The following is a 7533-nucleotide window of genomic DNA, read 5'->3' on the forward strand; positions in this document are numbered from 1 at the left end:
CTGAGAGCACTGAAGTTACTGCAATTACTAATAATACTGAAGTTTTCTTGGTAGCGGAATACTGAGATCACTGAAATTACTGAGATTTTTGAGATTACTTGAGTCACATGACTGACTGAGTTCTATGGATCATGACTTGACTGAGAGTATCATGAAAACATGACACTGGTTCTAGGCACACAGCTAAATTGTCAGGTACCAGTACCCCCAGGACTCGATGGAAAGAAACTAACATAGCATGACTTACTTGAACACATAACCAATAACACAATTCATAATTTATCTATTAAAGCATTTTATCAAATATGTGATATGCATAAAATTATACATAAATGGGGATTCCATGATATCATGCTAGTTGGGTACTTTTCCTTTACAAAGGCATTTAATCAAACACATGATAGTCATAATACATGTAGACAACAGTATACAACAATCAAACATCATGATTCAATTCTAATTTCACCATTCAAGGGTTTAGTCATAGGTCTGGATGAATCTATATCTATACTAATCAACCCACATAGAATTTATCACCCAATCATGGAATAGAATTCAATTACTCATTATCAACATGAACAATAGCATCCCAATCATGAAATTCATAAACAAAATCCATAATCTTGAATTTAGAAAAGAGGTTCTTCGGCTTCATGGATGAAAGGAGTCCATGAATGAACACTATGCATACCTGAGTTGAGTTTTCTTGAAAATATGTGGAATAAAACTTAAATTCTTGGCTTGGAGTTAACCACCTAGGGTTTCTTGTTCTTGGGGATTGATCCTTGAGAGAAACCCTAATGTTTGTTGTTGTGAAATAATGAATAAATGAGCTGAGGTCGGGGCTAACTATGTATATATAGGAGGGTGGTAAAAGACCAAAATACCCCTATTAAAATGACTTAAAAAATAACTAAATGGGTGTGCAACGGTGGATGCGATAGTCTATCGCATTTCCGACGGCCCGTCGATCCATCCCATTGAACATGACTAGGAACTGAACTCTCTGCCTCGCTTGTGACGGTATGGTCGACAGTCCGTCGCTAGTCCAACGGTCCATTGGATCTGACCATCGCATTTTTCCAGAAGATTAGTTTACTACCTCATCGCAATGGCTTGGGCGCGATGGTCTGTTGCATGTCCGATGGTCCATTGGCCTTCACCGTCGGACCTGACAGTTTTGGCTGCTTCTATATTTTGGCCATAACTTCCTTGTCCGATATTGGATTTTGATAAAATTGGTATCAATGGAAAGCTAACTCAATTGCCTATATAAAAAAAAGTGAAAATCTTAGAAATTCCATATATATAAAAGTGGATTCATCTATCAAAGGAAGTTTCTAATATTCTTGGGACGATTTCAAGCTAGATAGAAGTATGGGGTATTACAGTTATAATATGTGAATTAATTTATGTTATGTCTTTTAAGTACTAGTTATGATTAATCACTATATTACATATTCATTCATATTGATATTTTTGAGTTGATGGTAACGATGATGATGTTGATATGCAATTCATAATGTTTATAAGGTTGGTGATGATTGTAATATTGAGGAGATAATGCTAAAATTAATTTCAATGAGAAAGGCAAAGATGATGCACATATCTTTTATTCTTGTATTCATTCATGCATATTGAATGATTACTTATATACATATTGTGTGATACAACTTGTTGCTGAATTTAACTAAGTGTAAAGTTACATGGGTATGAGTTATATTTTCCTTTAAAGTTAAATACCATGACTATTTATTTGTCTTTGATTATAAGTTCTATGATGATTTCTTTATATCTATATGATTCATTTATTTGTATGGTGTCGATTGAGTCAAACTATCATTCCTATCAGTACGTGTTTTAGTATCAACTCTACATATGCTCTTTTTTTAGTGTAAATCATGTTCCAATGTTAGAGACAAGACCTCAACTTGATCTAGCAATACCAGATTCAGTTTCAAGGGTGACCACCGTGACCAAACAACCTTTGGATCTTCTTAATATTTCTCATATTGCTTGTTTTGGGACTAAGACATTATTTTTCATTCCTTGTTTTAGATAATCATTTAACTTTTAGACTTGATGTTCTTTTAAATGTTCTTGTATGACGATTGCAAGCCCCAGGGATTATAAGAAATAAAGGTTTCCACAGTCAATTAGTGGTTAGATAATTTCATTGTTTGATGTTGATTACTTGACAATTTAATAAAGATAATGTGAAAGTGAATGTGGCATAGGATTACTTGAGGGTTGGTTTAAGCATGGTTATGTAACACCCCGTACTTAATTACATGTATTAGCCATTGTTATATGTGTTGGAGTATATGTATTGATCCTAAGTTAGGTACATATGAGTTTAAGTATGAGTATTGATTATTTTGAGATGGTTTCAAGTGTATAGTTTGATTATATGTGTATAGGAATCGACCAAATTAATACCGGAATTTGCCCGTGCGATGGTTCCATACGAAGGCTATTGAATAAGCTTTCCAACGATATAAAGATTTCCAAAAACGGATAAGTTTCGGATATAATCGAGCACGTTCGAAACTATAAAACGGTGGCCGGGATGTTGTGAACAGTAAATGTGCAGGAAAATTTCCTGCACACAAACTACTGAGGCCTGCCAGTTTTTTGGGTTAACTTTGAACGATCATAACTCCCTCAATATAATAAACTGGGAGAGCTACCACATATCACAAGAAATATCTTTGAGTCTTCTTTCCTATGCAATTGGTTTCATTCAAATCCAACATCTGAGTAAGGAGTTATACTCGTTTTACTTCAGCCTCTCAAAACAGATTTTTAGGGTCAACTTGAAACGATCATATATCCTTATACAGGACGAACTGGGTGGCCTAATTTATATGAAATGAAAGACCTTTGAATTATCTTTCTAACGATACCAATTTAACCCAAATCCGATATTGGAGCAAAGAGTTATGACCGATTTACTTTAGCCTAGCAAAACAGTCCACCATGGACAGATTCGGATTTACTTAAATTTTTAAGGGCAATATGGCCATTTTCCATCACCTCATGGACGAAAATTGGTCATTATATACATATAATTACTCTCATATCCATCAATTATCATCAAATTATTGAAAATAAGAAACCCTAGCCTAATTTCAACTCCAAATATCTTGTGATTCAACCGTAGAAAATCCAAATTGATTCCGTAGTTGTGTTTACCATCTCAAGGGCTTCGAGAAGCACCCCTTATTTGTGCCAACAGGACTTCGAAATCAAAAGGGCCATTTTATGGTAAGGATGTAAATTATGTTGGTGTTATTTATATGGATATGTATATATATACATATATGCATGTGAGCATAAGAAGTATATTATTTGATTGTTGTTGAAAGATGATTGGGAAATGATGTTGGATTATGTTGAATGGTGAAGGAATTTGGTGTGATGATGTGGTATTGAAATGATGATTATATATATATATACACATAAACCTATTGTTCAAGTTGATTTTTGGAATGTTTTGCAAATATTGGTAGTATAGAATTATGAAAGAGAATTGTGGTGTTGGGTTGCTAATACTAGATGCCAAACATTTCATTGTAGATAAGTGATTTGTAAAGGCGGGAAGTTGTGTTGAATTGGTATCCGAATCTACAACGAGGTATGTAAAGCATACTCTAACAATGTTCTTTGGCATGAAAACACCAATGTTCCATCAAGTAAGATTCCGAGGTTGTCCAAAAACATGTATTGTTCTACGTTACCAACGAAGTTGTTTCCATCCTATAAAGTGTCAAAATGTTTCATTGATATACCAAAAGGCTCCTATTTCATTGTTGTGATATTGATGATTCTGAAACACATTGTTGATGTACCAATGAGTCTTTATTACATCATTATTGTATAGAAGGTCTATTACTTGGTTCCTATTGATGTATCATTGTTTCAAAGTATCAAAAATGTGGTAGCGACCGAAATAACAATCTCAAAGATTAATTGAACTAAGTGATGGAAGTTCTCTCTTATCGGGTGGTATCCCAGGGGCATAAGCCTAGCATGGGTCGATCCCTATTTATGTGTTTATGGGTGGTATCCCAGGGGCATAAGCCTAGCATGGGTCGATCCCAGTTGATATGTACTGGAGGCAGCCTAATGGTCACAGTACAGTACAGTAATGATTACAAAGACGATAAGAACGAAGGTAAAGTGATTGAATAAATACAATGTACAGGTTGTCACAAGTTCTAGTAAGTGTGGTCCACTCCTATTACGACTTATTCACTTGTTTCTGATTTCTATTGAGCTCCTATATCATATGTGATTATTTACAGCTTTACATACTCAGTACATATTTCGTACTGACGTCCCTCACGGGGGACCTGCATTTCATGCTGCAGGCACAGGTACCTCAGCTCATACACCGCACAAGTAGGAGCCAGGTCATACAGCTATTGTTGGTGAGCTCCAGTTTGCTTCGGAGCTTTTCGAGTCGGTTCCTTATGTTTTGTTATTATACATGAGTCATGTGTGGGCGGGGGTTTGTCCCGACCCTAGTTATGTCATGTATATCCTAGAGGCTTTGTAGACATAAGGAAGGGTAAAGTCATGGAAGTTTATATAGTGATGTTATATCTGTATATGTGGTGGCCCCGACGGCCAAGTATTATATATATATATATATTTGCGCGTGTTGTGCTGATACAGGTAATTAGATCCTTCTATATGCAACGAAGTGCTGTCCAATTTTTGGTGACATGTAAGTGAAAGTACAGGTATTTGAACGGGTTCTCCTGGGCCTTCTCGGCTTCGGGTGCCAGTCCGGCCCGATGGGATTTTGGGGCGTGACAAGTTATTCCACCATAGATTAGAGTGGTTGCCAATCATGACCATTTGAGTCATGGTAAAGATGGTATTAGAGCATTGAGTTTACAGATCTCATTGTACAAGAACAGGTCTAGTACAGTCATGCAAAATAGTACAGAGATGTAAGTACTTTTCCTTGGGAGGCTATAGGGCTTTAATAAAATGATTCCTTTCTTTTTTCCTTTCATGCTACTACTTGATTTAAATTGATATTTGGTGTTACAAATTGGTATCTAACTTATTCTCTCTTACACGTAGAAGGTAAATACTAATTCCACTAAAGTCACAATAGTCATTTCCATGGTAGCATTATCCATATAGGTTGCTAGGTTCATAGTTTAGAAAAGACCTCGAGAAAGGTCCAGAGGTAGAAGAAGAGGATTAAGGGTAGCACTTATAAAGTCTGGAGCCAAGGTAGTTAGAGGACTGGCAAGATAGAGATCATTATCCCCTCCAAACCAGTATGATGCCCAGTTCTAGCCTAAAACATGGAAGTGGTGGTTGAGAAGAGGAGATGTTATCTCCAGAAAATGTGGTGCCAATGCCAAATAGTGCAGCCCTGATGCCTTACCTATAGAAGTGATTTAGTGAGTATTGGAATTTCTTAGTAGCATAGTTGAGATCAGCCATACTCCAGTTGTTCCAGCCTTTCCATACTCGGTCTTACAATATATCACTTTCTAGCACCAAAAATAGATGAAGGCTATGAAATAGGGGTGTATTCCCAACAAGTGATTGGGACAGTGATGGCTAATTTTGAACATGGACTATTCTATAAGTTCATAAAGATGAAGCCCAGAGTATAACAAAGTATGGAGTCTATGGATCCATTTTAATTCTTGATAGATTATCATGAACGCCTACACAAGATGGTTATTGCTGAATGGTATAGTATAGAGTTTGTTTCATTTCAACTGCATGAAAAATCCAAACAATAATGGAGGTTATGTGTAGAGTGTCAGGCTACCTTACCTCTACTTACTTACGCTTAATTTTAGAATGCATTCCTTGAGAAATACATTCCCCTTACTTTTCGTGATGAGAAAAAAGGATAAATTTTTAAGGTTGGAGTAGGGTAACATATTTGTGGTGGCCTATAAGGACAAGTTTCATATATTGGCCCACTATCCACTATAATTAATCACCTCAGAGAAGGAACAAATTTGGTACTTTGTGAAGGGTATGAACTCTAGGATTCAGTGAGCTACCTTATCTGTGGCTGTTAAGGAAGTCCTTTCAGGAGGTAGTTGAGCTTTCTAATAGGTTTAAGCACTTTAATAAATAGGGATAGGTAAAGGTAGAAGATAATAAGTCCAAAACCTCAGGAAAGTTAAGTGGTGCTTTCTAAAAGGGCATGTAAGCCATACTACTCAGCCATGCTAGTGACCATAAGAGGATCATCTGGAGTCAGTTATCATCCTTCACATACAAATAATTATACACCTTCATCATCTTTAGTTTAAAGGCCTACTTTTGACATTAGGTGCTATGACTATGGAGGTTTAGGTCCCATCAAAAGGTATTTCCTAATTTTTATTTGCAGGTTAGTTGACTTAGCAATCATCTTTAACCACTCTAATTCTGGAAAATTATAGTCGTGGAAAAAATTATAAGGGTCATCCACAATGGTAGGAATGGTGGATAAATTGCAGGAAGAAGTAGCAACTAAGATAACAGGGGTAGAAAACATATTGGTAAAAATGGTACTTAGGCTTGTAGAGATGGAAATCTGGGTGGTGATAAAGCTCATCTTTATACTATCGTAGCTCATCCTAAAGGAGAAGTTTTTGATGTTATGATCATTGGTACTATTCTTATCTGAGATCATATGTCTTATATATTGTTTGATCCTGATTCCACTTTCTCTTATATGTCTATGAAATTGGCCTTGGTCTGGAACTTAGACTGTAAATATCTTGATGCTCTTACGTATGTGTCAACACCAATTTTAGGTATATTTTATGTTGATCGGGTGTATTTTGCATGAGTTATGATGTTTATAGGGTTTGATACCTTAGCATACTTAGCTATTCAAGATATACAGATGTTTGATATTATTTTGGGGATGAAATGGTTGTCTTCTTATCATGTTATTCTTGATTGTTATGCAAAACCTATTTTTGTAGCAATCCCAAAATGGTAAAGTTAGAATGGGAGGGTGCTTCCTGCCTACTCCTGTGAGGATAATATCAGCCCTTCGTCCCTTTAAACTAGTAAAGAGGAGGTATAGGGCATTTCTGGCCTATATTTGGGGGAAGAAAAATCCATACACTACTGGAAATTACCCCTATGGCAATAAATTTTTGGCAATGGTTAACAAAGCATTGCAATAGGTGGTCTATTGCAATTCTTCGAAGCGATGACAAAAATAATTATTCTATTAGCTATAATTTAACACTATAATCGTCGCTTTTGACATTAAGTGTTGCAATAGATAAATAAAATAAGCTATAGCAATGCTTATTTTATTTTCTCCATTTTCACGAAATATTTAATTAAGTCCTCCCAAACAAAAACTTTTTAATAAAACTTTTTCTCTAAATCTCAAGCTTAAACGACTCCTAAATCACTAAATCTGAAATCATTAAAGGTTCTATGGACTTTCAATCAATGACCATCTAGGATTGCCCTAATCGTTAAAGGTTCTGTGGGAGGAGATCAGTGTAACTTTGTGGGAGATCGGCCGACGATAAA

The sequence above is a fragment of the Capsicum annuum genome, chromosome 1 (genome assembly GCF_002878395.1).
Source record: "Capsicum annuum cultivar UCD-10X-F1 chromosome 1, UCD10Xv1.1, whole genome shotgun sequence".
NCBI lineage: Eukaryota > Viridiplantae > Streptophyta > Magnoliopsida > Solanales > Solanaceae > Capsicum > Capsicum annuum.